Source organism: Haemaphysalis longicornis, unplaced genomic scaffold, assembly GCF_048455015.1.
Source record: "Haemaphysalis longicornis isolate Haplotype H1 unplaced genomic scaffold, Haemaphysalis longicornis Haplotype H1 scaffold_13, whole genome shotgun sequence".
NCBI classification, from domain to species: Eukaryota; Metazoa; Arthropoda; class Arachnida; order Ixodida; family Ixodidae; genus Haemaphysalis; species Haemaphysalis longicornis.
In genome coordinates, this window is record NW_027526233.1 from 63,803,599 (window position 1) to 63,830,674 (window position 27,076).

The 27,076-nt window shown below is 44.5% G+C and overlaps 1 protein-coding gene across 1 annotated transcript in view; it reads left to right on the forward strand.

Annotated features, from left to right (window-relative positions):
- Positions 1-27,076, forward strand: part of LOC144164311 (uncharacterized) — a 96,317-nt gene that overhangs the window by 16,170 nt on the left and 53,071 nt on the right. The window lies entirely within an intron of this gene.

The following is a 27,076-nucleotide window of genomic DNA, read 5'->3' on the forward strand; positions in this document are numbered from 1 at the left end:
AGTCCCGTCACGCGCGGCAGTGGTACGAGCTTGACGACTTGACTAGCGCGAATGGGGAGGCGCGCGTCTCATGGCGACAGTTTCGAAGCGCTCGAGACAGCCGGCTGGCTCTGCCAGAGATGTTTAGACTTACCGCACCGGCAGATATTGCATGGGCGCTTTTACTAGCAGCGCGGATGATGTTTTATAGTACCTTTTTCACCCACATTATAAGCTCTTTAACCACACGAGCAACTTCGTGCGTGCCTTGAGCTGCATTTTAGAGAGCGCTTTAAAGCGGTTGCTCGAGCTCCCGACGCCACTTTGCGGCTGACGCCAACACCATGTTGCCGCCGCCGGCCGCGCCGCGTACAGCGTGCGGGTAGTTCTGCGGTAGCGTCAGCATGCCTGTGACGTGCGCGGTGCGTTTTCGCAAGCAGAAAACAACAGCCCGGCTGTTCCTGGAGAACGAGCAACAAAGAGGGGGCAGAAAGCCCGTACGTCGCCTTTGCTTGCTCGCTCGGCATTCGGGCGCCTCGCCGGCTTGGTCCTATCATCCACCGGGCCGCGCAGGTCCGTTCGTAAGAACCGAAATTTTTCCTATTGCAAACAATCCAATTTCAATGGTACTATTAGAAATTCGTATTATTCCAAAATTCGTATCACCCAGAAGCGTATCATCAAGATTCCACTGTATAGAACCTTTTATGAAGGTCCTGCCAGGCCAGGAAGCTCAGTGTCTCTGACAGGAAGCTCAGTGACACCTGACAGCTAATCGAATTCGCTTCGAAAGTATTCGAACCCATGGACTATTTGCTTTGAATTCGCTTTGAACTAAAATATTACTATTCGCACAAGCCTAGCCGTATGTGTCCTCCAAAAAATGCTGGCAATCATGACATACAGTAGTGCAGCAACATACTTTTGTGTGCATGCGAGATGAAAAGCGATATTTAAAAACTTGTCCCCAGTTAAAAAAGTGAATTGCGGGCTTTCTTATTCCTTTACATGTTTTTTTTAATTGACTAGTCTATTTTGCACAAAGGTGCCATCTGTTGGGATGGTTGATAGGTGGAATCTGGCTCCACGTTGTAGAGGTCGGCAGTTCGATTCTCCCTGGGCATGTGCTTTTTTTAAGCTGCCATTGATTGTGGGCCAGGAGGCTCAGTAATGTTTTAATTTTTTAAGTCAAAATAATGTTTTAAAAATACATATATAATGTCAACTTATACAAACACTTGTATTAAAGCGTTTTCAATAAGTGAATAAATCTCTCAGCAGTTACAGTAGCTGCTAGGTTTGCAGGTGATGTGACCGGGACAGATATTGTAGTGTCAAGTTTGTACACTTTGAACCGCCACCCTGCTTATTTCACAAAGTTTGGTACCAAATTAAAATTATTTCTGCCAATTTGTTTTTAAATTGCTTGTGGTTATCGGGCTATATAAAACGCTGGCTTTCATATGAGCTAAAGAGCATATATGCGACAAAAATCGGTGGTCCGTCGGTGGTCCGTCCCTTTAACTTATGCCATACAGCAGCCTTTTTCAAGTGTCGGGAAAAGGACTGAAATAAAAGCCCGCTGTACATTTTAGCAAGCTTCTTTATAGTGCCCTTATTAACGGCGCCCTTTTCGAAGCATCCCTAGATCCTGTGAATGAGGCTACCATGTGGCGTTTGGTCGGGACATAACTCTAGCTTGATTAATTGCCAATTGTATCCTTTTTGTATTGGTGTAATGACGTGTCATTTTAGCAAAGAAACTAATATATGTATTATTCTCTTTGTTTAATTCTAGCACTGCTCTTGGGGCGGGCTCCAAAGACTTTTCTGTTACAGGTAGTAGTACTCCTAGGCAATATTCCCCTCTGCTTTTCATCCACCGGCATTTTCATCTTATTTTAGTCATCTTGAAAGCCTCGAGGTGAACTGCCTCTGTGCTACCCTTAAATCCTAGGGCTTTTGGGAACCGAATATTTCCCTCATATAGATTTGTATGGGCACACTCACATTCAAACACTATGTGCCACGTAGTTTGTTTCTTTTCCCCAGACCACACATACCTTATCATTTCGTGTATGCTTCCCCCACAAAGCTCTTAGTTATCAAGCAACCTGCTCTAGCCTCAAAAAGTAAAGCACTGCCTTTTAATTGTAGAGATTTTCCTTTCTGATGTGCAGTTTCTTGGCCCTGTACATCTCTAAAAATGTTGTAGCTTACATTTTTTTTCTCCAGTTATCTGTTTCTATCAGCCTTGCTTTTTTTGATTACCTTGGCTGTCCTTGATTCCCTAGTGTTCTTTCCATATTTCATCGTTAGCCTTTTAGTCTTCCTTAGCCACTGTGTGTCCACACTTCATGTATTACTGCCTGAAAACTTTAGCTCTCCACCTACGTTGGTCCATGGCTCTTCACCTTACCTTAAAACATATTTCACCCTGAGGTTCTCGAACTTTAAACGCGCCCAGCCCGTATTTCTCTTACTGCTTGGTTAGTTTTACCATGTGCTCCTAAGGGTAAATGGCCTATTGTTCTCTGGTTCACTTCAAGGCATGGTAGAGCATCTGATTTTAGGCAGAGTACTGTATTTGCAACTTTAAGGCCCGGAACCATTACTCCTTTTCACATTCCTCTCACTACTTCATATTTGTTATACCTACAAAAAGCTCTATGCTTCATTATAGCAGCGTTTCTCTTTCCTTTATTCTTAAGTTGGTCTTCGTGAGTTCTCAAATAGTTATCCCTTTCCTTTATCCACACTCCCAAATATTTATATTCCTTCACTGTGTGTGATTCTCCATGCTGGATTGACACTGCTTCTGTACTAGTGTCATTGAAAATCATTATTCTGGATTTTCCAGTGCTAAAATTTAACCCGAGGTCTGTGGCTTGCTGGCCACTAATATTTCAGAGCTGTTGCATATCGCTCTGGTTATCAGCTAAAAGAAGAATGTCATCTGGGTATAACATTCCCGGCCAATTCGCTTTGCCACCCATGCGTTAGGTTGTGACCCTTATTGACTTTGGTCCAGTTTCTTTCCTAATTCTACCATCTTGACGAATAAAAAGTATTGGGTTCAAAGGGCATTCCCGGTTTAGTCCTCGATGGGTGTTGATCTGCTCTGCACATTTCTGCCCTTCCCATGTCTGGTGTACTCTATTATCTTTATAGACTGCTAGGATGAGCCGTATTAAGTTTCATTGGTGTTACAGCTACGGTGTTAAAACTGGATGACCCGCTCTCCCTTCACATTGTCGACAAAAGAATATCTGTTGCCTGAAGCTCAAAAATGTACTTATTTAGCTATTTTATAAACTAGCAACTAGAGCTGGAAGTCGCATAAAACAACCAGTGTGTCCTCATCTTGTCGTGAAGTCTGTTTTATAAAGCATAAACTTACCGATGCTCCTGCAAAAGTTACATAGATTTTGTACCCTACTTTAATTTGACAGAAACTTCAGTATGCCTACACCATTTCAGACCCCTATAGAACAAATACTGAATTGCTTGAAAAGGCTCCAAGAAAGGCTGTTGACTTTATTCTAAACACAATTGCACAAATTCGGTTTTGTGAGATTATGTAAGTTGGTGGGATTCAAATAATAATCAACAAGAAAGTTTTTACATCTTACATTTCTTTTCGGTTTATAATTCTTACTATAATCGCACAATACGGTGGCACGAATTCTGTTTTGAGCTCATGCAAACTGGCGTTATTCAAGCACTAGGGGAAAAAAGAGTCTTAATGCCTTAAATTTTTAAGCTTGGCCTAGATACAAAACCACTTCGTACTTCAAAATATTATTCGTCAGTACCATTTCCATTCTTTCACCCTTTCTACATACGGATTAAATTTTGGTCTTCTACATGTTATTATCGACTGGACAAATACACGTGAACATATTTCGTGACTCATTTGAATAAATAGATGCAAATTTTCAGTTAATTTTACCCTTTTCTTCTTTCTCATTGCTGCCACATGTAGTATCCTGAACTGTTGGTATCTTTGATCTTGTTCACACCTTTATGCCCCTCTTTCTTGGGCCTCTGGTTTGCAGTATGCACTACAGTAAAAATTAAAAAAATGAGTGACAAGGGCAGCTCGAGGGGCTGAAGAAAAATTGGCCTCACAATTGCAGAAGACTCTCAGCAGAACACAAAGTGTATACCCCACATGAAATGAAACTCACAGATCAAATTTTATTTCAAAACAAGACAGCTATTTACAAAAACAGATTAGTATCCAGAGATGATCTACAGATGCATGAATTAAGCCTTAGTTATAAAAAAAAAGAATGGCTACATTTTTATTAAAAGCAGTGATGCCTCAATGAGTTCCCAATAGGTAGCTCATTTCCGTAATTTCCACTTTTAACGCTGTCTTCTGTTTTGAAATGAAGCCTTTGGCCAAAGTTAGGACTGTAAAAGCACAACAAAAATGTCAAAAGCACAGCAAAATGTCAAATGTCAATAAGTGACACGATTGCTTTTGTTGTGCGGCCTGCTTCAGGTCTGCGGCTGTGGAAGTGTGAACAGCGCAGTCCGAAATTTCCAAGCGAAAATAATGCACACTACTCCTTGCAACAAGGCATTCACAAACCCACGAATCACACAGAAAAAAACACTGTACACACAAACGTTCTTGCCAACACCACTCCGCAAAAACACATTTTGCGTCGGGAAACGTGCTGCCTTCATGACAGAATGCAACCGTGGATATGCTGTCAATGCTGCCGCACAGGTAGCATCGTTGTGCGGTCAAAAGCCCAGTGCATACACCCTATTGCTGAAGTTGCGAAGTCATCAAGTGGCACTGAAGTCAGATATCAAACAAGCATTTTTAAAGGTTGGCACAAGACTGGTAGACGGAGATACATTGCGTTTCTGTGGTTTCAAGCATCAAACACCAAAATTGGGTGAACCACTTCTACCAGTTTCAACTTGCTGCATGACCCGCATCTCTTTCGGAACAACAGCAAACCCATTTCTACTTTCCACAACGCTTCAATGCCACCTAAAGAAATACGAAGATCAGTACCCTCAAATTGGACACATACACGGATGATGTACTCACAGGAGCTGAAAGCGAGAAAGCTGCAGTGAAGCTCTACAACAACGGAACCAAAATGTTTGAAGCAGTAAAATGAAACTGGACAAACGGTCGTCCAGCAAGAAAATGCTACTCCAGCGATTTCACCGTGACTCCTGGGCTACCATCTCGGTTAGTTATCGAGAGTGCTGAAGGTTTTGCGACTCACATGGGACCCGTTTGCGGACCAGTTAACATTCTCTCCATGCATGGATTGCCTTTATGGCATAGAACCATTCACAAATTGGCCCATGCTACAAACAACGGCATCGATATGTGACCCACTAGGGTAGCTTTCTCCTTTCGTCGTCCATGCCAAGGTCCTGTTCTACAAACTGTGGCGTAAAAACATCGACTTGGACACGCTACCTGACAACATCACGGTAGCCTGGAAGGTGTAGCTATACGGACTCCAATATCTCCCCGAGGTTCAAGTACCCTAGTACTACAGGTCGCAAAAAAATGGAGGGAGGGCGGACTGCCTTCACATTTTTGCTGATGCCGGTCCAGTGACGTATGGAGCAGTTGCCTACCTCACTCTGGAGGGTGAAAATGGTGCAAGGGCAACAATTCTGATAAGCAATTAAAGGGTGGTGCCAGGCAAGGAAATTACACTGGCGAGACTGGAACTGATGGCACGCCTGCTCGCTGGTCGATTGTGTCACTATATTTTGGAAACCCTCAAGCAACAGCCTTGAAACATCTACCTATGGATGAATGCAACTACAGCACTCTATTCGATTCATAAAGATGTTGACCGCTGGAAGCAGCTCGTGCGCAACTGAGTCACTAAAATTCACCACCTCGCAGGCAAGTTCATATGTAGACATTATCTGGGAAAATAAAATCCAGCACGTGGGATCCCAGCCACGCAGCTTGCCGAAAACGAACTGTAATGAAGCAGAGCAATGTGGATTTGTCCCGCAGGCGTGAACTGGGCTCGAGTGGTTCCCAAAGCGACATACGGTGAGATCGAACTACGGGAAAGGGAGAAAACAAGGTCATTGCCAATGGTGACGTCGCCAACTGCCGAGTCACGTGTGATTGATCTGAAACACTATGGGATATTCCCAAAGCTAATCGAGGTCACGGCTCGGGTTTTTCGGCTCATCGCTAGAAGCAAAAGACAAGCAAGGAATTGGTATCCCTGATATCCAACGAGCTTAATCAAGCGATACTGAATACGTTGGGAGCTAAAAGAGGGCCTCTAAATAAAAGTCGCAAGTGTCGCTTACGGAACATGAATTACGCGCGGCTCAGCTTTAACAATGTTCACTGATAACTGATAGTGCTGGCATTTTAAGAGTTCAAGGAAGGCCAGAGTGTAGCCAGCTTTGGTGGGGCAAATAACAATAAAAATAACAAATAAAAGCAAATATGTAAATAATGATAAACAAAACAATAAACATGAAATAAAAACAAACAAAACAATAAACAATAAATATAAACAAAAGTAAAAATAACAAATAAAAGCAAACAACAATAACAAAAGTGTAAATGTGCACTTGAAAAGGTTTATGGCAAGAACCATTTTGTGAATATGGTATCTAAACACTACTTACAGGCACCTGTCATGACTACATGATTGCATCAACAATAACCATGTGCTTCATTGGTGAAGGAACTTTTTCGAACAATGGTGCATGGCAGCGTTAGCTTTACCTAGTGCCTATACGCGGCATGTGTAAACAAGCAACGGCTGCAAGTGAAATGACCATGAAAACTCAAGTTAGTCCCAAATGGGAACAGCATCTTGCATGAAGCACACATCACGTAACTGAGGAAGTACTGAACGCGGGAAAAACAGCCTGGACACACACAGTAGTTGCTGCTCAAACAAAGCACACTTGCACCAGATCATGTGGCCGCTAGAATAGGCGAACCAGCGGAGCACTTGCGTCACTTGTTTGGGAACGCCGCAGTCCACCAGCGGCACCAAAGCACTAGGAGCACCCCCGCATTTCAAAACGCAGAAAAACTGCCACACATCACTACCAAATGCGCAGACATACACAGGGAAAATGATGTAAAAGGTGCATCTCTGAGATGCGATGTATTTCTTGCAGTATTGGAGATTGCGGCGCCGTAGCTTCACACAAACAATAAACTCCAGGAGAACTGCGACGTACCACACGTCAATTGCACACACGGCTGATTGCGAGAGCGGAAGTGCGATACAGTTGAACCTCGTTATAAGAGACACTGATGTAAGAGACAAATGGGTATAAGAGACACTATTCACCCACATGGTTGGCTGCCCTATCTTTCCCATTAAATCGACCTCTTTTATAACAGACGTCGGATGTAGAAGATTGGTTATAAGGGACAAGTCATCCTTGAAGTTTAATCAATAATCTAGCTTGTAACAGACATTTTAGCTTCAGATGAAGTGCCACCAGTCACTAATTGCAGTTGCTTCCATTGTGGAAACACAGGGGGGACAACAGACACCTGCAGTCGCTATTTATTATAACTTCAGCAAACACACAGCGGTTCAGTCAGCTATAAAATGACAATGAGAAGCCCTGTCAGTGGAAATGCAACTGACAAGTGGTTGAAGCTTACTGCCATCCATTGAATGGAGCACGATCGCACATGCGGGCTCTCCCACTCGCGTAGCTCCAAATCAAGAAGCACTGCAGATGTTGAGTCCTGCAAGTGTAATGAATAGCCTGAGCACACAGCCGAAGAAGCTGTGCGCTCCGGCTATTCATCAGGCTTGTGAACTCAACATCTACGATTTATCTTCCACAAACAAGGAAAGGAAAAAAAGCTTGTGGAATTGGTTGTAAAAAAAAGTGTAAATACAGTCGTGAAGCAAACAAAGTTTCATAAATTCTTGGGCCAAACATACATTAGAATGAATCTTTTGCAACATGCTGTAGCGTTCCTTTGAGCTTATTTTAGTCATATGGTGCCCACATTGAACTTTGGTCTGATTAGTAAGTGAAAACATGGTTCGCTGCTTATAAGAGACATCTCATATAAGAGACAGAAACTGCTCCCCGGTACGTGTCTCTTATAAAGGGGTTCAACTGTATATCAAATGTAGATAACAGCACGGCGTACACACTTGATATGAAAACTTGCACTGTACACAAGCGCTGACCGGCACAGCGCGTTGTTTTCACTCACAGTGACCGTATTTTGAACGTTATCGATGATCCAAGCGCGGAGACAGACCTTGACAGCTCTGAGCACATTTTGGAGCACGCAACAGCCGGGCCACAATGAACTGGACTGAGCGGTCCTCTCACGCTAGCGACCGTGTCGTGCTATATGTATATTTCATATCTGGAGATGTGCATGACGAGCATATCTCTACACACTTGATAGAAAACGAAAACACGGCGCACCACACTGCGGACGCTGGTACTGGTGCCTTTTCTGCCTCGGCTCCACACAAAGCGCAAACATTTGAAATAAACCAACAATAAATGCGTATCGCAGTACTGACTCACAACCGGCATGGTTTGTCGTAATTCTTGCAAGTGCCTGTGGTTTTGCTATCACAATCAAGTTGTGCGACGCACACTGTCCCCGCAGCTCGCCGCCGCCATGTTGCCGAAAACCGATGGGTGGACGGCTGAGTCGGATGAATTCGAGTGAATTCAGCCTCGGCGTCCAACGTAGCCCGACAGGGTTCGACAGGCCGAGTTGGACCATGTCAGGCTCAGTCGGACTAAGAAGAAAGCAGGCTTTACTTTTTGGTCCAAGCAGGTTTATCAGCTGCTATGGTATTCTGTCAGGGCCCACTGCTGTTTGGGAGGAAACATTTCTCTGCTTTTTTTTTCAATCAAGGTTGCTCAAATTTAATTCTCCTTCCGCAGTCTTCTGTGGCGCTGTTATCTGTGTAGGCTTCACTTCAATGTAGGCTTCACTTCCTTGATTTTCCTAAATTCCTCACTAATCACTCAATGAATGCCCTTAGCATGCTCACCAATTCCTGCTCTGCTCCGAAATGTTACCCCATTCTCATCAATCGAGCATTTTTAATGGATAGTGTTTTTTGAGCTAAGAGATCTACATGTGTATTTCCAATACTCCTTGGATGCGCTTTGGTCCTTCAATATTTCTGCTAACCATTGTTTGCTTTCCTTGCTTGCACCATTTTCTTAACTTGCAGTTTTTTCTCCTGGCGACTTTTTTTATTCACTACCTCCGGTTCCATACCAGGTGTTTTTGCCTCTCTATGTTGTCTCGACGGCATTTTCCACTGGGCAATAGCCTCTTTTATTTCCTGATTCTACCAGCTTTCTCTTCCCTTTCCATCAGTTTCATTGTTTGGCTTCATCCATTTTAGCTTTATGAACCCAATAATTTTGTTGTAATCCCAATTTTTGTCCGGGTACTTGTCGATTTCTGCTTCCATCATATCAGCAATGGTCTTTAACGTTTCATGGTTCAAATTAGTTCCTCCGGCTGTACAGATTTCTAAATTTGTCTGGATTGCACCTCCAATGTGCAAGATAAGCTGCTTGTGATCGCGTCCTAACGTGTTTGTTCAGTTTTCTTTATCTTCATTTCCCACGCCCTTTCGTTCACCATTTCGGAGTCTCCTTGTCTTACTATAGTCTCTATAGTATCCTAAAGGCTAGAGTCCGAGACGTTTTATGAAATAGGGAAGGACGCCCTTGTGGTGCCAGCCTCTAGGCACTGGGAGCAGCTGTCTGAGTCGGTGGGCGATTCCCATAGAGAACTTCAGGCTTAACATTGCGCCTGATATTTGATTGTCGCTTGCACTAGGAGTGTACATAACTATCCCTTGCGTAAATTTTTACCACATTGTGGTCGTCTTTTTTGCATGCGTAACTTTGTTTCCGGGATTGGCTGGATTATGGCAAGTGACGACAGATGTTAGCAGCGCCTGCCTGCATAGTTTCGTGCTTAGAGGCAGCACCTATGGTGCTGGCACTGACTCTATTGCGTGCTGATTGGGCTGGTGTGCGGGTGTGCGCAGGGCTGCGTGAGAATGGCGGCCGTGTGTGCAGATCGTTTTTGGGCAAAGAAAGTACTTCATTCTTCATAGTTTTAATCATTTATTGTGCACGACCCGCGAAATCTGCAATCTCGGCTAAGCTATCATACGAGTTTGAAATGTTGGTTGGGGAAAGGCCGACTTAAGGTAGGTCAGTAGGTACCTTATTAATTAGCACTTACTTTTCAGACCCATAAGTTCGCGAAAAGGTGGCCTTTCAGCGTAAGTTTGGTTCTTCAAACACGCTAAGGTGTTGCGAAGTGTGAGACGGCAAATGTGATACTCAGGTTAGGTTTGTGAATATTGGGTTATATGCCTAAACTAAAAGGTGTTACTTGCAAATCAGGCTTTTTTTGTGAGGTTGTCAAGGGTCCAGTAAGAATCTTTGTGTAGAAGTTCAGTTTTTTAGTTATGCTAGTGGCACTAAAAGAACACAAGCATCTTTTGAGGCATTGAGGTAATCTTCAGCAAAGTCAGTGTGTCCTGATGTGAAGAACCTGGCAAGATACGTAAAGCAGAGAATCCACTGCTGCTACCATGAAGCCAATTCGCAAAGTGTTTCTGTTTTTGCTCTCCACCTTGGTGTCATCTGCAGCACATCAATTGTTAGCAGGGTGCACAATGCACTTCCGTATGAACTCACTTTGAACTAATTTGGTTTTGGCAAACACTTTGTTTTTGGGCTTCTGGAAAGTTTTGGCCCTTGTAAGCATGCCTTCAGCGATTTATCCCTCATTTCTTTGTCAGCGCTAGTTTTCTTTCAACAGACGCTGCCTCGGAGGTGACTTGCTCGCTGCTGGTTTGTGGGCCATCTATTCGCTTGGCTCAAGTGAATAGAGTGGATATTTCGAATGGGTGTTTATCACAAGAAAATTGTACAATGGGCTGAGCATGCATGGCGCCTCAGCTTTCCTAATGAAATAGACTTGCTTCACATGCCTTACCATCTATCTACATCATTGTTAGTGTTTCTCAAGCTGACGAAAAAGTATCGTCTGGTCCCATTTTGTGGTGTAATACAGGCATTGATTTGTTCAGGGATATCAGCTGTTCAACCATGATGCTGTAAAGTCTTTTAATGCTTTTCTGGTTGCAAAATTGCAGCCAAAGGTTGATGTAGAAACAAAGGCTTCGACTAAGTGAGCCATCAAGCATAAAAGAGACATGCCACATCCTGTGCTGGGATTACATTGCCGCCGCTGCGGAAGTTTCAAAGCAGTGGCTTGCATGGTGCTCTTTCTCTGATTTTTTTCTTGTGCCGTTGAACACATCAATGCCACTACACGAAAAAGTTTCTGAAGCACTTAGATCTGCTTTTTTAATTTGAAGGCAAAGGCCTACTGATAATTAAGGACTTCTTTACTGCTATAATATTTTTGCACCTCTTTCTTGGGTTTGGTTTCTCTCTCTTTTGATTCGAATTTCTCCAATAAGCTTACTGGCTGCAATTTGTATGGCAGCTTCCCCCACAGAGCTCTTTTCTGCGTGCACCTGTCCCACTCATTTGCCAGCACGTTTACCTGTGACACGGGTAACACTGGGCTGTTTCTGTAGTGTTGATCATCCCAGTCGTGTGTCGGCAACCAAACTATTACCTGCATGCCAGGATACAGCCACAGATGGTTTTTTTATGCATGTATAGATTATTTAAAGGAAAACCAGTCTTGGGCTCGTTTCGTTGTGCTGCCTATCATTTTGTCTTAAGTGGGGGGACAAATGATGAACATCATCTGAGCTAGTTGATTCCATGGAAACATTTAGAGCAAAACACAATGCACGGTGAGGACAAACAAAAGGACAGACAAATGCGAGCGCTGCTTATCGGCGCTTTGTCCTCATTTTCATGCTGTTTGTTATCGCAGCAAGGCTTGAGAAACTATTACAAGAGAACAAGAAAGCATCAGCACTAATAAGGGAACAGGTGCCATTTACATGCACCACCCAGCATCAGCGAGAGGGAAGTTTCTGAATGATCTTGCAGACAGTCTGAAGTTATCTGCATGGCAGAAATATTGCAAACCTGCTGGAAATAATCATAGCTGCAAGACATTGCTGCAGTTTTCTTATGTTGCCTAATAGGAGCATCCGTTTTGCGGGACTATGTAATTGGGATTTTTGCTGACGTACTGGAGTGAGTGTACCCAAACATGCACCGCCCAGAGAGACTACAAGAACTTTTGAGTATTGCACTGGTGTGATTATGCTTTGAAATTTTCACCAGAACGGGACAAAAAAGTGGGATTTTTCATTTCTTGCTGTGTTCAGTATCAACTGAAGCTTTCACCACGAACTGCAATTTTATATTTTGTCTTGGTAAGCCATGTTTAACCGAGTTGACATAAGTATGTGATTTTTTTTTGTCGAGACCTGGAAGACTTACTAGGCCAGTGCAGTTGTGCATTCATTGCTTTGGTATCACATGCTGGTACTTCATTATGAATCCAGAAAGTTCTTAAAGGCCAAGTGCAACAAAAAATTACCTGCCCCAAATTGTGTTTCATTGTTTGGTATACACCACTATGGTCTCCTGTTACCTAATTTTAAACTTCACACGCATGCAGTATTTTTATTAAAACCACACGAAAACACGCCACTTCAGCTGACAGAGCACATAGAGGAGTTGTTGCTACAACTGGTCACAACTGCAGTGAACGTTTTGATGCGACATTAGAGTCAACAAATCCTGCTCTCCCTTCGTCTCGTCAGTAGCCCCTTTACACGTGGCCTCACACGACGAGCAGCTTAATTCGTGCTTCTTGCATGAATAATTGTTTTACGCTTTCCTGAAATGCGAGAAGGTGAGGAAGATCTGGGTTCCCGGTATAAAAGAGCATTTGACACAACACGATACGTTGTCGACGTCCGAGTGCGGCAGTTGCACAGTTGATTTTGTGGTCGCGACGGTGGCAGCAGGCTCGCAGTTGATTCTATGACCACACGAGACGCGAGTACAGCCTATGCAAGGCAATATGCGGTTGGGAAGGCTGGTCGGGGCGTCAGCATACAAGCGAGTCGGCCAGGTGGCTCTATTAGTGCTCAGTACGCGAGAACGTTCGGTGCAAGACACGCTGTTGTCACGGCCAGTCGGTGCGCAAACAAGTACGTCAGCTTTGCGCCGCACTGCACGATTGTGGCCAGTTGACTCTATGAGAGCGCTATGTGCGAGCACGACCCATGTGAGGCGACGTGTTGTCACTGTTGTCGCAGCCGGCCTGGGCGCGAACAGGTAGTGCAGCTACGCAGTGCTCTGCACATTATTGATTCGGTTAAAACAACTTCGTCAAAAAATAAATAAGAACTTCCACTGTTGGCAACATTTTGTTCATCTGCTTGAAAAAAAACACGAAAAAAGGAGGCCACATTTGGTAGATTGTGTAACAACAAGGTTTTCAACATCGAGTCGCTGGGAAGGTGACTATTTCACAGTGCCAACAGAGAATGCAGTGCTTTTGTCGCTGCATGGCTTTTTACATAGGTGGGTATCATTATCTAATGATTCAGTGTAGGCACCATGGTAACTGGAACAAACTGGCCGGGTAAACAAAAATAACGATAAAATTCTGCATTTTAAGTTAGATATAATGATTCAGTGTGGGCACCATGTTAACTTGAAAAAAACTGGCCGGGTAAACAAAAATAATAATAAAATTCTCCATTTTAACTTAGATAATATGTGCTGAACCCGAATTCTCACATGCTAGCCATCATGTTCCGGCGCTGTTCTTCCTTGGTAGCTTTTTCTTGTTTATCTTCTCTCGCTAATGCAGGAGGCACGTTCGATCAGCACACGCTGTGTGCCAGCGCCCATCTAATGCTCATCACTGCCTTTTGTGTACCTATTTTCTAGCTCGCAGCTTCAGCACAGCACCTTTTTATGGTTTACCTTTCACTGGATGGCTATAGGCGCATCTCAGCTGATCGCACTAGAGCAATGATACAGTCTACTCCCGTTAGAATGGACCCTGTGAATCCGGAAAAAAAAACATCCGCTGTAGCCGAAGTATGCAGTATCCGACGGGGGAGGAGGGAGGGAGGGGGGGAGGGAGGGGGATATGAACTGTAAAGTTAAAGTTGGTACTTTGACCGATATCGCATATGCATAGCACATACACGTACACTTTGTTCTTGCTACATGCCTGCAGCACCTCTGCACAGTGTTCGCGCGAGGGCAAAGAATCACGTAAACACCGTTTCCAAAGCTTAGCACCGGCACTTGAAAAAGGCCTAGCGCATGCGGTCAAGCGTGTAAAGAGGCATGATAAGCTGAGCAAATAAAGCAAGAATATAACTAGGTGCAAATATTAACCAGCTATAAAATATAAAACATCAGTCGGGGTGATCAGAATTAGCTAGGCTCTTTTAAACCCCTTCACGTTGAGGCAGGTTTTCCGGAAACTGTTCGTCAAACAAATCGGATTGGTGCCTGACGTTCCCCCAAGGCAGCTTCCACATTTTTAACGATTTTCGTGTGGTCATTGAAACAGCTGTAATGAAATATTCTGATGACGGACAGCTGCGAAATTGAAAGTTAGCACAGTTACCAGCAGATTGCACACAATGGATGGGAAACAGCCCCCTACTTGAGACATTTCTTACCTTTTTCATTGAACGGAACGGGAACGATGCATGTGTGGGAATAATAAAGACCGAACTTCACTGAATCCGAGTTTTTTATTACATAAAAAAACTGACGAGGGCAGACTTGCCTCTGGCTGCACCACTTTGAGTATTTGATAGCCCTGTTTTCAATCTCACCGGAGTCGCGTTTATCGGCAGTGGCCTTGTTCTTGACGGTAGAGCGGACCGTCTGCTTAGACAGGCCTGTACTTCTGGCGACGTCGGCCTGTTTTTACCCGTGTTCGACAGCGTTAATTACACTTTGTCCGACAGTGAAATCAGCTACCCTACCGCCCATGCCTCCGGTCGCACAAAAAAAAAAGTCACTGGCACTGGCTTGCCTTGGCTGCGCCAACGACCCGGCTGCCAGCAATGGTGCCAGACATAACAGTTTTCTTGGCAAAATAAAGAAAAAGCATATCGGGTGCTGGCCCCACGGAAGTCTGCTATAAACATTCAGTCGAAACAATTTTTGTCTAAAATTTAGTCTGTTGTAGCTGATAGTCAGCTCTAGCCGGGTCCGTTATGAGCGGAGTAAACTCTATTTAAAATGCATAGGGACCAGACAAACCTACAGAAATGGTCTGTTGTAACCGAAAGTCCGTTGTTGCCGGATCCGCTGTAACGAGCGTAGACTGTAGTTGCATGGACTTCTCAGCCGCTTTTCGCTCGTTTTGAGTTTATGAAGAAGCATAAACCCGAAACACCGAATATGCACAGCCTTCTCGCAGGCAACTGTGGAGTAATCTGCTGGCCGTGCCCGCTCGATTTCTAATTGTAAGGTCACTACTGGCCAGCTGTAATGGCCGCCCTTTTTAAAGCAAAGCTTTTCACCTCTTTTCCCTCAAGGGTTCAGTCGCGACCGTTGGTTTCGACAGAAAGTTCCTTCAAACAAATAAAAGAAGTTACTGGCACCGCCAGCAATCGAACCTGGAATGAAACGGAGCGAGAGCGTTATCTTGTTGATTGAGTACGAATCCATGCAGAGACTGGGGAGACAGACGGTGCACTTACCGAGCACATCTGCATGTTTACCCCCTGTGTTCTCGCTGAATGCCACGTGACGGCGTCACGCGCCTTCTCATGTCGCTGTGCGCTCCCTCCGCCCACGGTACGTGTAGCAGCTGTGTTCGTGCCTTGCACGTACGCTAGGAGTTATAGAAATTAAAGTAAGCTCACACAAACTTATTGCATCTCACTTTTCCTCCGCCTCTGCCGCCGATCTCATCGCTTCCATCGGTAGCGGCGAGATGCAGAAGTGAGATCATCTAACACCGAGTTTGAGCTTCCTTTAATTTTATAAAAACTGCTTCCACTCGTGCTTCACCAATACAATTCAACCGACCACCGTTCATGAATCGTGCATTAATTTAAGTTTAGCAATGAATATGTATTTGAAGTATTAAAGGGTGTGGTTAAGTGCTCTTAATTGTCTCGTTTTTTTCTTTGTAGAGGCACGTGTGCGAATTCAAGTGATGTCGCATGGGTAATAGTTATCGGTGTCGTTTACAGCTTTGCTTTCCAACCACCTTCGCAGGGTAGAGTGGCACGCAATTTTTTTAGTTTCAGTTTGGAAAAGAGCAATCTTGATCTTCCTTTACAAAGCGACAAAAATTTTTGCCTTCTAATTTTGCACGTAGCACTTCTGAAAGAAATACTTCCAAAAACAGTCCATTGAGGAAACCGAAAATTTCGTTGCAGTTGGCCTTTCAGTACGACTTTATTTGCTAATGCGCTGCCTCAATGGGAGTACTTAGGTAGCCCTATTTTGTGCTAGATGTTCTAGGAGCTACTCTTTTCACACGTAGAGGGGTCGAAGTTAATGCGTTGCGCAGAGACACCTATTCACCCTTCTGAAGCTGGCTTGTGCAACGTCCTGCATGGAAACCTCTATCAATCTGGGACTGGTGCAACATGTGGATGCTTATGTTTTTCTTGTCAGTCCTGTCAAAACACGAGTTTCGGCAAACTCCATCAACAACTTAAACTTTATGGCTAACGAGCACATGATATATTTCAGATTCGTCTTCACTTCAGGAGTTTTTTATTGGCATCGTTTGGGCATCGCTTACAGGACATAGTTTGAGTCTATTTTGGTTTGGTAAATATGAAAGTAGTCTTGCAAAATTATCTGTGCCTGTATGACTCAGTGCTGTGCTTTTTAGTTGCAATGAAGATGTTAATAATAAATTGCTCAGAGGAAAACGTCAAAAGGCTAGGTTTTGCAGTCACCCTAGGCCTTCTCTACCAAGCGCACTGGAGTAGTGCTTAAATGCACCCTCCAGAATTATTGAAGCTGCTAGCATCCAGCTTTTGCTATAATTTTTTTTAAATTTGTGTAATCATCTTTTTCTTCTACTCAGGAGTTGTCTCACCAACACTGGAGAAGTGGAGATCGCAGGGAAGCTGTATTCCTGCTTGGGGTGTCAACAACGCAACAACCAGACAAATGACATGAAAGTGTGTAGCAGTAGCGTGACTTTCATATGCACTGTTTGCAAAGCAGTCTTTGATAAAAAACGTGGCCTGGACACCCACATGAGAGTGCACTTGGGCAAGAGTCCTTACATGTGTAGGATCTGTCAGAAGAACTTTAAACAAAGAAGTCAGCTGAATTCGCATGAAAGATTGCACTCTGGGGAATGGCCCTTCGCATGCAGCTTATGTCAGGAGGCTTTTACTAAGAAAGAGCATCTGGTTCTACATCGACGAGTGCACGCTGGGGAGAAACCATATGTGTGCGGCTTCTGTCAGAAGGCTTTTACTAAGAAAAGCCACCTGGTTGTTCATCAAAGATCACACTCTGGTGAAAAGCCCCACATATGTAGCATCTGTCAAAAAAGCTTTACTAAAAGAGGCACCCTCGTTAACCATGAAAGAGTGCACTCTGGTGAGAAGCCCTACACATGTAGGTACTGTCACAGAAGCTTTGCTCTTAGAGGCAACCTCATTAGCCATGAAAGATTGCACTCTGGTGAGAAACCGTATGTCTGTAGCATCTGTCAAAAGGGGTTTAATCGAAGACAGAGCATGGTTACTCATGAAAGATTGCACTCTCTTCCGCAGCCTTTTTTATGTAGCTTATGTCAGAAGAGCTTTCCTAACAAACGCCGCCTGGTTCTTCATGAAAGAGTGCACTCTAGCGAAAGGCCATATGTCGAGACATTCTCAAAAGACTTTTAATAAATAAATCCACGTGATTACTCATGAAAGATGGCACTCTGGTGAGACCCTACATAAGTAGCATCTGTCGAAAAGCTTTACTATACGAAACAACCTGTATGACATGAAAAATTGCACTCTGGTGAGAGGCACTACGTGTGCTGTTTGTGAAAAGAACTTTGCCATGAGCATCAACGTGATTAGGTATCAAAGAATTTGCTCTGCTGAGATACCGTATGTCTGTTTTTCTGTCAAAAGATGTTTACCCAAAGAAGCAACCTGGTAAGGCATGAAAGACTGCCCTGTATAGGGCTTGTGTAGGTGATGTGTCACCCAATAAAAGAGCTTCAAGAAAGTTGCCGGGTTACTCATAGATTGCACACTTGTGAGTAGCCAATGTGCGAAACATTTTCTCTAAGAGCTTTGCTCAGAGAAGCTATCTAATTTGTGATGAAAGGGTGCACTAGCAGAAAACACCGCGTTCGATGCACACTGTCATCTTTGTAGCATTAGGCGCTGCCGTCATAAAGGCCAGTCTGAGGAGGCGCCTTTTGAATGCCCGTAAGTGGTGAAGACAGTGAAGTGCTCGTGCTGGGGTCAGAAAGGAAAGAGCAGGCGCGGAACGAGGAGGACGAAGAGAAGCGGAAGAGAGGTGGCAAGTCGGAGGCAGGAAGAACGGGGTAATCGAGTTCTGTGGTGGTCGCAAACGTCCAGGAGACCTCAAGGCAGAGCCACGTCATCCTGTTCTGGGAGGCTCATGGCCCTTTACAACGACTGAAGTCACCTCTCCTCTGGGAGCAGTGTCGCCGAGCTGCTCGGGTGTCACAAGAAATGGCATGTTCGGGAGTTGCTGGCTGGGTGCCAACTCCTGGGGTACCTCCGATTTGAGCCACACCTCCTTCATGATCTTCTAGACTGGCAAGGGCCTGAGCGTCCGCAACGTAGAGCTTTTCGGTGATCAACGAGCGCACGGGCAACAGCGCCGAGTCATCACTTGAAGTGACAGTGCGAACAGCAAGGGCACCGGGCCAGTGCACCGCTCCAGAGCTTTGAAGCCATCAACTCCACGCGTGAGTGTAAACTGTTTGAAGGGAAGGACTTCTTTGTGTAGGACCGTCAGTCTTGACTTGATTAGGCTAATGTTTATTTATCTATTTTGTTAGTTATTTGTCATGTGAATACAGTATCTTTGTCTGTGGCCAAACCTGCCTTGTTTCCTCTCCCCAGAATTGGCATTTAATTCCTGATCATAAAACAACCCACTTAACAGCCAGCCTGCATTGACTGTGTGCAAACATTAGACCTGTCTACAAAAAAAGAATATTATGTGTACATTTCGTTTCTTCATCAACCCACCAACTAGGAGAATAAAAAATGAAACAAGCGGTTCACTTGGAATGCAGATAACAAAGCCCTTGCGCGGCCGGGCAGCAAAAACAAAACATAAGCAAACAAACCCAATAAGGACTGGTCAGCTGGACAGGTGGCACCACCACTCGGCGCCCTCTTCGTTAGAGGAATGAGCCGGTGCATTGGACTACGCAGCCTCCCGTTGTGTTTGCCCTGTTTGCTTCGGTGCTTTCAATGTTTTGGTGGTGGTGTGAGCAGATATGTGCAGTGAACCGAAGTCTAGACAGATGTGTTGGGTTCATAGACTACGTACACCAGGCGTAATAAAACAACCTAAAACAGGCACCATAACACATAAGAAAACTTGCATACCTCACTCTTATTCGCCCTAAAATTGAATACGTATCTGCCATCTGGGACCCAAGTCAAGAATACATTATGCGTGATATTGAATCCCTGCAAAACCGTGCTGTTCGTTTTATTTTTTCTGATTATTTACCATATGCAAGCGTCGCAGCGCTGAAATATCGGGCCAAGTTGGTTTCATTATCACTTTGCCGCCAACATGCTCGCCTAACACTTTTTCATAAATTGTATCACCATGAGCGCCTTCGCGACGACTTTTTTCACTCAATCACCGTTACATTTCCACGGCGCGGTCATTTTTGTTAAGTTAAGCGCATCGCTTGCCATTCATTTGTGTTCGCACACCCATTCATTCCACACACAAAAATAGACTGGAATAACCTACCACAGCACATTGCCACAAAAGCTCACGTTAAAAATATTAGAAGAGGAAGAGGTGGCTATTAGTAGCTGCCCTCAACTATCACCGTCATTGTACAGTTCCATCCGCCATTAAAAAGAATGGTGCCGTGACCAGGATGGGAAGATCTACACAGTTGGAGAACGGAGTGTGCGGACCGCCATCATGATGACGTGTGTAACACGGCTGCGATGGGACTGAACGGTGACCGCTGACCACGGGTCGCAGGCGGATGTGACTACACACGGATCAATTGAGGGCTCACCAAGCAACTAACCAGCAGGCGCCCTCACCAGTGCTACCGAACGGATGCCTGCGGTGACCAACGGAATCAACGGCTTCAGTTTCTCGCCTACCATGACTCTTCTCGGCTACCTACAGATATTAACGACGCCGAGCATCGACATGGAGGCCCTGTGCGAACGAAGAAACCTAATCCGGAACGACGCCACCACACTGATCGATGACATAAAATCACAGATGAATGCCAAGGCACCATCAGTCGGTTAGCTAATTTGCCTCAAGAAGAGCCTGATGGAGAAATATGAAATACCTAAGAAACTGGACAGTGCAATTGAAGAGCTTGTTGAACTCGATGATTAGAAAAAGAATATGAAGCCACCTATGAATTCGAAGATCTTATCGTGACGAAATTTAGGGATGGAGCGATTGTTCCCGGAATTGGAAAAGTATTCTACCGATGAAATTGTTACAATAGCCCTGAAAAAGAAGGTTGGTATCATAATCGTCAATGAAACGGCTTTGGAAAACAGTCACCTCCTAAACGAAAACAGCGATTTGACGACGCCTCTGAAAAAACCTCATCATGAGCCAGACATATGAGAAGTTGTTTCCTTCAAGCAAGGGATTAATTTATGGAATAACGAAGTGGAGTCACCCGTTCCTGTTGCTCGCTCAGACGACTGCAACCCCAAAGATGAAATTTCTCGATTACCGACAACAAAAAGGACGAATAACCCGACCAACGAGAACGCTGTGCAGGAACCTGCAGAGCCGTCTTGTGTGCAAGGTTCTAGCTGCAAGAAAAGAAGATCAAGGCGCAAGGAAGGACCTAATGAAGGACCAGCAAAACCACAGGTTAATGCAGAAGCGCAGCACAGTTATCGACGCCACAAAAGAAACTCTGGCTCACCCATGGAGACGCCTAATAGATGCCATCACAGCAGCACGGCTTCAGAGGGCATCTCGTTTACCAAGGTAGAATGTAACAAACATCTGAAAACACCTACGTCCAAACGAAGGCCACGCAGACGGCATAAACGAAATGCCCTACGATGTGCAGACGAAAATTCCCCAAACGCGGCTTCACCAAAGCACGTGACGAAAGGCCGACTGATCGGTAAAACGAAACAGAAAAGAGAAGCATCACGAAGAAGGATCGTTCTACACATGGAAAGAGTTAGGCAGTACGTCAATTCCTCGACATGAAAAATGATCCTACGCTCATGCCACACGAAGCATGCAGTACGTCAATTCCTCGACACGAGAAATGATCCTACGCTCATGCCACACGAAGCATGCACGAACACTGCCAGCTCATCAAGGAAAGACGATGGTCAAGACAAGCTGCTTGCTCTGGCCCAAGTCAGCAAAACGCCTGTGCCACAGAAGATGGAAACATAGGTGGAAGCAGAAGAAAAAATTATTGTGCGGCTAACACGAACCTGACATCGTTTCTGATCACCACGGACTGTTTAGAGAACAACAATGGTGTTTTTTGTGTGGGCTACGGCTGAAAAGGTAACTCCTCATACTAAGTTAACCTCCTTCCACTTATCAGCCGGCTGGGGAGATGTTAAAAATATTAGAAGAGGAAGATGTGGCCATTAGCAGCTGCCCTCAACTATCATTGTACAGTTCCATCCGCCATTAAAAAGAATCACCCACGTCCCGCGGTCCTCGCCTCGGTTTTTAACACCTCACATAACAAAATTTGAAGACTTTTTAAAAATGGAGTGACCTAATTGTGTGCTTGCTTGTGTATATTGACCTTTTTGCTGACCTTTTTATTATTTTTATTTTTTGTTATGTGCTTGCCTTGTAGTTATATGTTTTGGAGTTATGTGTTTAAAAGTTCTTATTGCTTTTATTTTTGCTCTATGTTTGTAATTTGTGATTCTGTTAGCACCCATTCACGTTATGTTCGATGTATGCGCATGCTTCCCCCTATGTAATACCCTCCTACAGAGGGCCTTTAGGGGTACCTGAATAAATAAATAAATAAAAATAGATGCAATAACGGCTACGTAAATTTGTCGTACGCTTCTAAAGTTTGCTACGGGCTACAATGACATGAGAACTTCTTGCAGCGATCTACGTTTGGCTCAACCCGATCTGAGTATCAATAAAACTACTTTTATTAGTATTCATTTCTTAAGCGCACTAATGGCTACATAACCTTGTTGGACGCTTCCAAGTTTAGGAATGGGTTACATTGACATGAGCGCTTTCTGCAGTTCTCTGCGCCTGGCTTTGCCTGGTCTGAGTAGGACCAAAACTATTAATATTGGTATTCATTTCTACCACTTTAAATTATCTTCACTGGTTTCAGTGATTACTATTTCTACGCCAGCCTTAACGATGGGATATCTTACTATGTGTGCTTTGAAGAGAAAGGCTCTTACGTACGAGATCGATTACCGTGTGGCTGTGTAAACATCGCAGCAGTTTACACTATCTGTAACCGTGAGCTTTGTGGCTTCGGTTTTGGTGAGCGACACTGTTGCAACATGGAAGGCTGAGAACTGAAGCGGAACTCTCACGTTTGTAGTGGTCATTTTATCAAGAACCAAAGTGATTCAACCACACAACAGCCCAGGCTACAAACCATCCCCCCGCCCCTTCCCATTGTACCACCTTCGTGGAATAAAGGCTGGCACCTATAGTTAAAAAATGTGGATGCGTTAGCGTCAGGCTGCATTTTCTATTGCTTAAAGGTGTTGTGCCACCAAATTTGTTGCTTGTGCATTCTTTGTTGCAAACGCTTTATATTTCTTTATAAAGCATGATACATGCTCTCACATACACATATTATGCGTAAAAAATTTATTATCGCACGATTCATGTGAACAGGATTCGGTTTCGGTTTCTGGGCGCCGATTCAAGCAGTGACGTCACACTGTTGCGAGAGCGCTCTACCGCGTGTGTCTCCAGGCGGCGCTGCGGTATGCTGCGACTTTATTGCGGCGTCTGCTCCTGCACACACGTGCTGCACCACGGACGTAAACACTCCGACGTGCCATGTCAAGCCGCGACAGCTCCGACACGGACTCTTTGTCTGCATCGTCGGATGAAAATATCGACTTTTTTTTTGCTGGTAGCAGCGGGGATGAGGATGTCAAAAATCCGGACAACCATTTTAAATTTGACCCGCTGGCCAGCGATGACGAAGAAGCCGCTGCCGCGCCGGAGGAGGCCGTCGGCGAACAAGTTCCACGAAGTGGTAACATCGACTGGTAAGTGGCGATGTTTGACGTTTTCGAAGATCGTTTTATACTTGCCCACTGGAACAGCGCATTGTAATACTTTAGACGGTTTCTGGGCTTTATCTCGTTGAGCTGCGAACATCCGGCGCCCGCTCGCTTAAAGTGTTGCTGCTACGCGCCTTTTTGGCTTATTTTTCATGCACTCACGCTGCCAAACTTTTTTTTTTTTTTTTTTCGCCGGTCACGAGCGATTGAAGCGTTAGTTTTGTGGCATTATTTACTTCGGCGCATACTCATGCAAACGGCAGCGCGCGCGCTATCTTTTATTCTAGTATTTCTGGCCGTGCGACAGTGAGTGCTTTATAAGTGGAAAAGATGTGGACTGGTGATATTTTGAACTCATTTGGGAGTTCGCCAGCGTACAACCCTGTCCGGGGGCGGCCTGCGGTAGAGTATTAGATACAGCGAAAACTATATTTCAGGTGCACGTGTGGTCGTTGCCGGCCAATAGAGAGCGAGCTCGAGTCTGTGTGCTGCGCCGAAATTTCGAGGGTGGCCGCCCTTGTGCCAGAGGGCTCAAAATGCATTACAAGCCACCCCGGATTTGAGCCGATATGCCTTAACATCCACGCTCTGCAGGTGGCATACTATACGCTGCGGCAAGATAGGCCTGCAATTGTCGATGCACCCGATATTCACACGTACGTACGAACACTCATCCTTCTATGCTAGAGTTCGCGGGTGCGATTCCCGGCCACGGCGGAATGCATAAATTCCCGTGTATGTAGATTCCTAGGTGGTGAAAATTACCGGAGCCCCCCCCCCCCGCCCTACTACGACGTCTTTCATAGCCACGATCGTGGGTTAGGGACGTAAAATCCGATATTACGTACAGTATTCACATCAAATTGGATATAATGAGCTTGCTGCAATAATTGCACTTATTCTCAATTTAAAACAAAAATTCGGATCCTCTTAAAAAATCGGGACGTTTATAAAAGGTAGTTTTCATCTGCCCCACTTGTTATTTATAACTGTACGAATTGTAGCAGCTAATGTTGCATTCGCATATTGAGGGACCATCACCAGCCACACTGTAGTACAAAATTTTGTAGCCCAGCCAGCCACTGCCTTGGTAATTTTGTGAATATTTGTGTACAATATTTATGTGTACCGTGATTCTAGACTTCCCTTGTCTGCACTTCGATTGCATAAGCCTGGATACTTAGAATTTTAAGGAAGCACTGCTGCTGCAGCACATAGCACAAGCAGGGAATGTCAAAGGCTGCTCTGTTATCGTGACATGACCCAATGCATTGTATAGTTAAAAAAAAATTCAAGTGTTTATGCAGACATTTTTGGTCCATCTGTGTTAGGTGCCAACAAAAACTCTAGTGCACGTATTCCACCTGTTGCAATTTCATATGCTTGCTAATTCTTTTTTTTTTTCATTTATGTAGCAGGTACCGATACACTGCGTACCGCCAGTTCGTACGCTGGGTATGGGTGTGTCTCGGACAGAGGCATCGCGAGGTGCTGCCAAGCTGCGTGGTGAAGGAGATACGGAATGCCTTTCCTTCGGCTCAGTATGCCGGTTTCAAATATCCCGAGTAGAATCTCTGTCTCCAAAAAATAAAGGTCATGACAGATTTGGTGCTTTATTTCGTAATTATATGCATCACAATCACAGTTTTCAAATAGAAATAAAAACAAGGTAACCAAATGCACTCCACAGGAGTGTAGGAACTGTAACCATTTGGGCAAGTTGGTTGCATATTTTGCACCATTTGGCTGCAAAGGCTATAGAAATATTGACCATGACTAAACCATGCTTTCCTATAACCCAAAGGTGAAGAGGTGTTAAAGAAAAATGGAGGTTTGTTATAATGAATGAATCAATGATGTTCATTTTCAATGCAATGTACAGGAGAGTGGAAAAAGGTGTTACTTCAACAGCTTGATGGAGCCGCAGGACCCCTGATTGGTGATCTCAGCAGTGATACAACGAAAACATCAAAGCAATTCGACAACACATATTGCAATCAACAAAAAACTTAATACAATGAACATATGACACAGTGGGATAAAAATGCACTCTGCAACAGGACTAAAAAAAGAGAATGCAGGGAATACTTGACACACCTGCAGGGGAAAAAAGGCTAAAACCATGAATTTTCTGAGCCTACAAATGTGAATATTTCTCTTCAGTACAGAACATCACTGCTTATAATGCAAGGAGATATGTGTAACATATAAAAGACGTATTGACAAATCAGTATGCCAAGGTGCCTATGCAAGAAGCATAAATTGAAAAAAAAAACTGACAGTGACACAGACACAGGACTGTAAGGCTGAGAAAAAAATGGAAGTAATGAGCTTGGCAGCATTGCAAATTGTGATAGGAAGGGCATGGGGTCAGATTCTGTGCAACTCAACTCTTGCTGTATCAAACAACAATGGAATTCATGCTTTGTCAACTGGTTTTCACATCTGTCCCACCCATTACAAGCAAGACGACATGAAGCAAGCATCACAGCTAGGGGCACTGGAAAAGACATTCACGAAAACGACAAACATGAGACTTGGCAGTACCATACAGTGCTGCCAAGTACACTAAAGGTACACTAAATCTCTTTCTCAAAAAATTAAGGTTGCAGTGTCATTTCGTAGTATTTTGTGCAGAGAGTTTGAAAAGCAGGTCGAAAATTTACAGAAACTAGCTGAGAAATAGCATGGCTGGTGACCAGTACTGCATATACATGCTACAGACACTTTGTTCTTTCTACACGCCTGCAGCACGTCTGCAAAGGTTTCACGGGGGGGGGGGGGGGAACAACCTAGAATAATAAATGCCGAGCTTCATTGAACCTCAGTTCTTTAGTACATGAAAAAAAAAAAACCGAAGAGTGGAGACTCGACTCCGAGTGCGGCACTTAGCGTATTCGAGAGTGCTGTTGTTCAATCTCACCAGAGTCGCGTTTATCTGCAGCGGTTTTGTTTTTGACGGTTGAGCGGACCATCTGCTTAGATAGGCCTGTACTTTTTCGATGACGGCCTGTTTTTCATCATGTTCGACAGCGCTAACCATGCTTGTTTATCCGACAGTAAAATCAGCTACCCTGCCGCTCATGTCGCTGGTCGCACAAAAAAAAAAAAAAAAAAAAAGGCCAGTGGCACTGGCTTGGCTATGCAATGACCTGGCTGCCGACAAAGTTCAGACATAAGTTTCCTTGCACCCGCCGCGGTGGCTGAGTGGCTAAGGCGTTGCGCTGCTGAGCACAAGGTCGCGGGTTCGATTCCTGGCCGCGGCAGCCGCTTTTCTGATGGAGGCAAAAAGCAAAAACGCCCGTGTGTACGAGATTTCGGCGCACGTTAAAGATCCCCAGGTGGTCAAAATTAATCCGGAGCCCTCCACTACGGCGCGCCTCATCGCCTGCGCTGCGTCGGAGTGTTAAACCCTACAATCAATCAATCATAAGTTTCCTTGCCAAAATAAACTAAGAAAAAGCATATCGGGTGCCGGCATTGCGGAAGTCTGCTATAAGCATTCAGTCAAAACAATTTTAGTCTGTTGTAGCCGATAGCCCGCTCCAGCCAAATCTGTTATGAGCAGAGTGAACTCCACTTAAAATGCACGGGGACCAGACAAACCAACAGTAATGGTCTGTTCTAACCGGAAGTCCGTTGTT